Source organism: Hyperolius riggenbachi, chromosome 2, assembly GCF_040937935.1.
Source record: "Hyperolius riggenbachi isolate aHypRig1 chromosome 2, aHypRig1.pri, whole genome shotgun sequence".
Lineage (NCBI taxonomy): Eukaryota > Metazoa > Chordata > Amphibia > Anura > Hyperoliidae > Hyperolius > Hyperolius riggenbachi.
The window spans coordinates 453607920-453614113 of NC_090647.1; positions in this window are offsets into that span (position 1 = coordinate 453607920).

Consider the following 6194-nt stretch of genomic DNA (forward strand, 5'->3'; position numbering starts at 1 on the left):
ATAGGCGGCCCAGAGCTGCAGTTGCTCTAGGCAATCTTGCTCCCTTGTTCATTACTCCTGTGTCCATCTGTGTGGCCTCTTCTTTTACCCAGCTGCATAGTCTCGAGCACACACGCTGACTCAGAAAGTATTCCCCCCCCCCAAAATTACAACAGTTAAGATAACAGCCTTCAGAACACAGAGCTCTCTATGACTTTGAAAGTCGTGGAGCACAATGGCAATTTGCATAGATAACTGGAGTTTCTTAACTCTTCTTGTACTGGAAACAAATATTAGACTTACTGTATATCCTCGAGTACAAGTTGAGAAATTTAGGACTGATTCACTAAAGCAAAACATAGGGGTCGACTTATAGCTGAGTCAGTCCTAAATTCCCTAACTTCTCTTCTCTCTTCTGACTATGCTGCAGCGGACCTCTCCTCTATAGCTCTATCTCCCTCTTCCTGCTAGTAAATTCAGTAGAATTTAACTTCCAAGCTAATCTCCCCCTCCGTCCTTTCAAGCCGCTAGTATGCCTCTCTTCTTTGGTGAGCTGATATACGTTACCTATTCCACCATGGCGCGCTGTGTCCTCCGATCTCCCATCCTCATGCCGGGGAATGACCAATAGTGTCTCTCGGCTCCCACTGTCATGTGACATTGGGAGTCACATGACTCTGAGAGACGCTATTGGTCACTCGCTGGCATGAGGAGGGGAGAGCGGAGGACACAGTGCACTGCAATGGAATAGGTAACCTATATCGGCTCAGCTGTTTTATTTTACATACGCAGACCACACAGGAAGAAAAGAGGCGGGCACACTAGCGGCTTGAAAGGAGGGAGGGGGAGATTAGCTTGGAAGTTAAATTCTACTGAATCTACTAGCAGGATAGAGCGCTAGAAGAGAGGGTTTCCAGCATCATCAAATAAATGCTGAACACACCACAGAAGCACCAGGCAGGGGAAGAGACACCTAAGTAAAGAGAAGTGAACCAGGGACCAATAGGAGCCTTAGTGGGAAGTACTGTTTGTTTTGATAATAGTATTATTTCCAGAGATGCACTTTATTCATTTGTCTATCATCTATTTGGTTATTTTAACTTTCCTGGGCCGACTTATATTTGAGGCTTTAAAAAATTCCAGTTTAAGGGGGTCAAACTTTAGAGTCGATTTATACACCAGGTTGACTTGTATCCAAGTATATACAGTATGTCTCTGCTCCTAATGCTTTATTTCTTAGCTGTACTACACATACAAATTATTATATCATTTTTTTTTTCTTTTGCTTCAGTGTCTCTTTAAGCCACAGGGGAACATGTTTGAAGGGTGTGTGTAATATTGCAAGAGGTGTCCAGGGTTCTAAGTAGGCCTCCTCCAATAGTACATTTGAGAAGGTACTGGCGTGCATCAACCAATCCCGTATGTGCCGAAAAAGGCATGCTAGGTTGTATGAACGCACATCAGAAACTTTGAGATCTGCCCAGTCCTTTGGCAGTTTTAGTTTGGCTAAAGCCACACTCTTTTCATCCTGCCCATAGAAGGCAGTAGTTTTATCTAATGCAAAGTATGCTATGCTACCAGAGACTGGGTCAAAAATATGATCCTGTGACCACCAGAGACTGGAGGGTAGTATTTTTTGATGGTCATCTTACAAGTACAGAAAGGATCAACAGGCCTTAAATAATTTTAGAAACTTTGTACTCCTCTTCACATATACCAGAGTCAAAGGGTGAGGAGCGGCACACCTTACCATGTCAATTTGGGTGCATAACCATGGATGCGAAGCAACATCCCGTGTCACTCAAGCATTAAGAAGGGTTGGTTAGCACACCGGCTTCTCAAAGAGCAAAGCATATGTTTATTCTTCAATCGTGTCAAACACCATAAATTGACAATTGTTTCAGGGGCCACACAGGGTCCCCTTCCTCAGAACAGTGCTTCCTCCATTGTTTGTCTGCACTGTTCCAATGAAGGGAATCCTGTGTGGCCCCGAATCAATTGTCAACTTATGGTATGGGAGGAGGTAAAGAGGCGCCCAGTTGAATATAAAAGAAATAAAAACAATAAAAATGAGAGATTGAGGTGGCTTACCTCATAAGACAACTCCCTTTGAGTAGAAATATTTAATAGTAAGCACGTGCAACGCGTTTCGTGGGATCTAGCCCACTTCCTCAGGCCGAATAAAGTGCTGCTGCAGTCAAATAGCCGCATTCGGGGCGCCTCACTTATGGTGTTTGACACACGATTGAAGAATAAACATATGCTTTGCTCTTTGAGAAGTTGGTGTGCTAATCAATTCTTACCGCTGTCTTCACATATAGAGTATACTGTGAGGTCATGATTCAGTGTTACTTGTGGAGATGAACAGGCCTAATTTTACACTATCAATCTGAATTCTTCTTTTAACAACCTAGAGCAGGCCAAAAAAAAACTACCATTGCTGATCAATTGCTAGGTGTTACAACACTTTGTCTTATGAAGTAAACACCTTATTTAGTTTAAAGCACTGATCCTCTCTGGCTTTAAAGCTTACCTGAACTTATTGGTACATGTGACATGACAAGAAAAACATGGGCACACATAGTAATAGTCCTACTAAGAATATGAGGTATGTGCAATATATGTAAAAAATATATATATGTGTATACTGTAAATCATTTTGCAAGTTATGTACTGTAAATGAGGCACCTGCTGCAGCTCTCCTGAAGCATAAAAGTCACAACACCGGTAATAAGACTGGGCTTACAAGTTCAAAACGCTATTATTTATTTTGTTGTGCAGCTAAATTAAGCAGATTTTATGTCACACTGACATGGCTGCTGTTTATGAATTCAGTCTTCAACTATGCACATACACTATACACAAACTCAGCCAATCAAAATTGGATAAGTGTACTGGTGTTTAATTTGGTGATGTCAGTGCTACTTTAGCATCACATGGCGGACAACCGAATTACACCTTTCCCCTTGAGTCCATGGCAGTTCGGAGGGGGAATAGTAATTTACGCCACCAGGACTTTTGCAAGAGCAGGGTGAGCGATTTCTCAGCTTCACTCTGCGCCCAAATGTCCTGGCACCGTTTGTGCATGTATGCGTCAGGGGAACGGTTACAACCTTCTTTGACCCTTTTCCCACCTCAGCTTATCAGAAAGACTAATGGGGAGCCAAAGCTAATACCTTGCCCTGGGCCCCATTTCATCTGAATCTTTATGGGGAACAGTATATTCAGTACCTTTATCCAGCTGCTTTCACGTCTGGGTGATGCTCAAAACAAAACGCCTGCCAAAGGGCGAGTCAAATTTGCCTTAGTGTCATTCTTATGTGTTCTGATGTTGCTTTTGTGCTCATTCAGTCTTACTTTAATAGGTCTAGCGCTGGAGAACCTTGGCCAGGCCTTGGGGTAACTTGACCGCTAAGCTGTAATATCCAAGCCGGGGAAGTGCCACAACTGACATGCATGATCAACATTAAAGGGACACTTAAGTCAAACAAAAAAAATGAGTTTGAGTAGGGCTTCCAATAGCCCCCTGCAGCTGTCCGGTCCCCTCGCCGTCTCCCTCCGATCCTCCTGGCCCCGCTGGCAGCCACTTCCTGTTTCGGTGACAGGAGCTGACAGGCTGGGGACACGAGTGATTCTTCGCGTTCCCAGACACATTAGCACCCTCTATGCTGCTATATGGTATATGATATATGCTATAGCAGCATAGATGGCACTATTGTGGCCAGGAACGCGAAGAATCGCTCGCAACCCCAGCCTGTCAGCTCCTGTCACCGAAACAGGAAGTCGCTGCCGGCGGGGCCAGGAGGATCGGAGGGAGACGACGAGGGCACCGGACAGCTGCAGGGGGCTATTGGAAGCCCCAGGTGAGTAAAACTCATTTTTTTTTTTTTACTTAAGTGTCCCTTTAAGGGGGACACCTCTTAATATAGACATATTGAAGTCAGTTGCACTATTAGCTCAGGGTAATACTTCACATATTTAAAGAGTACCCGATGTGAGGGGGATTTGTATTTCCTTGTAAACAATACCAGTTGCCTCGCAGCCCTGTTGATCTTCTGACATAAGCAGTTTTCGGCCATTATAGCTTTAAAATAATACATGCTACCATAATTAAAACCCACGTATTTTATTTGCCCATTTGTTCCGGTGGTTACACTATTTAAATTATGTCCCTACCACAATGTATGGCGCCAATATTTTATTTGGAAATAAAGGTGCATTTTTTTTCAGTTTTGCGTCCATCACTATTTACAATCTTATCATTTAAAAATGTAAAAAAAATATTAGCATTATAACCTCTTGACATGCATATTAAAAAAAGTTAGGTAACTGTTTTGCTTTTTTAAAAAAAATGTTTAAAATGAGAGGAGGCAGAGGTGGACTTACCTCCTCCAAGCAGACACACGAGTGTTGTGTATATTCAAAATAACAAAATGTATTTATATACGCCAGAAAGTGCAAGTGCAACGCATTTCGCGGGCATCTCTTGCTTCCTCAGGCAATAGAAACGGAGCATAAAACTCATAGGTCTGGTGCAAAGCTCAGTGTGTCTGTCTGAGTTTTGACCTATTTGAGTTTTATGCTCCGTGCCTATTGCCTGATGAAGCGGGAGATGCCCGCGAAACGCGTTGCAGTTGCACTTGCACTTTCTGGCGTATATAAATATATTTTTGTTGTTTTGAATATACACAACACTCATGTGTCTGCTTGGAGGAGGTAAGTCCACCTCTGCGTCCTCTCATTTTAAACGTTTTCGAATATTTTATCCTTTTGGCGCCTCTGTCTGCTTCTACAGTCCTGGCCAAAAGTTTTGAGACTGAAAAATATTGGAAATAAGAAAAATTGGTGCTTAAGTTTTTATAATAGCAATTTGCATATACTCCAGAATGTTATGAAGAGTGTTCAGATGAATTGCATAGTCCTTCTTTGCCATGAAAATTAACTGAATCCCCCAAAAAACCTTTACACTGCATTTCATTGCTGTCATTAAAGGACCTGCTGAGATCATTTCAGTAATCGTCTTGTTAACTCAGGTGAGAATGTTGTCGAGCACAAGGCTGGAGATCATTATGTCAGGCTGATTGGGTTAGAATGGCAGACTTGACATTTTAAAAGGAGGGTGATGCTTGAAATCATTGATCTTCCATTGTTAACCATGGTGACCAGCAAAGAAATGTGTGTAGCCATCATTGTGTTGCATAAAAATGGTTTCACAGGCATGGATATTGTGGCTACTAAGATTGCATCTAAATCAACAATTTATAGGATCATCAAGAACTTCAAGGGATGAGGTTCAATTCTTCAGGGCGTCCAAGAAAGTCCAGCAAGCGTCAGGATCGTCTCCTAAAGAGGATTCAGCTGCGGGATCAGAGAGCAACCAGTGCAGAGGTTTCTCAGGAATGGCAGCAGGCAGGTGTGAGTGCATCTGCACACACAGTGAGACGAAGACTTTTGGAAGATGGCCTGGTGTCAAGAAGGGCAGCAAAGAAGCCACTTCTCTCCCTAAAAACATCAGGGACAGATTGATCTTCCGCAGAAAGAATGGTAAATGGACTGCTAAGGACTGGGGCAAAGTCATATTCTCTGATGAAGCCCCTTTCCGATTGTTTGGGGCATCTGGAAAAAGGCTTGTCAGGAGAAGAAAAGGTAAGCGCTACCATCAGTCCTGTGTCATGCCAACAGTGAAGCATCCTGAGACCATTCATGTGTGGGGTTGCTTCTCGTCCAAGGGAGTGGGCTCACAGGATTTGGCCCAGGAGTTGATTGAGAGCATGCCCAGTTGAATTGCAGAGGTCCTGCAAAAGAAGGGCCAAAACTGAAAATACCTACTCTTTGCATAAATCTCATGTAATTGTCAATAAAAGCCTTTGAAACGTATGAAGTGCTTATAATTATATTTCAGTACATCACATAAACAACTGAAACAAAGATCTAAAAGCAGTTTAGCAGCAAACTTTGTGAAAACTAATATGTTTGACTCAAAACTTTTGGCCAGGACTGTACACTTACACTTAAAGAGGAGCTTAAGCAATAAGGGGAAAAAAATAAATCAATACATTGCAAAGTAAGAAGTTAAAAAAGAGACGCGATATCTAGAAATGATTGATATTTAGAGATGTCACAAACGGTTCGAGCGCAAACTTATTCGCGCAAACAACGCGGGTTCGTGCTCGTGTCGAATCGCGAACTTTATGCGAGTTCGACCCGCCCCCTAT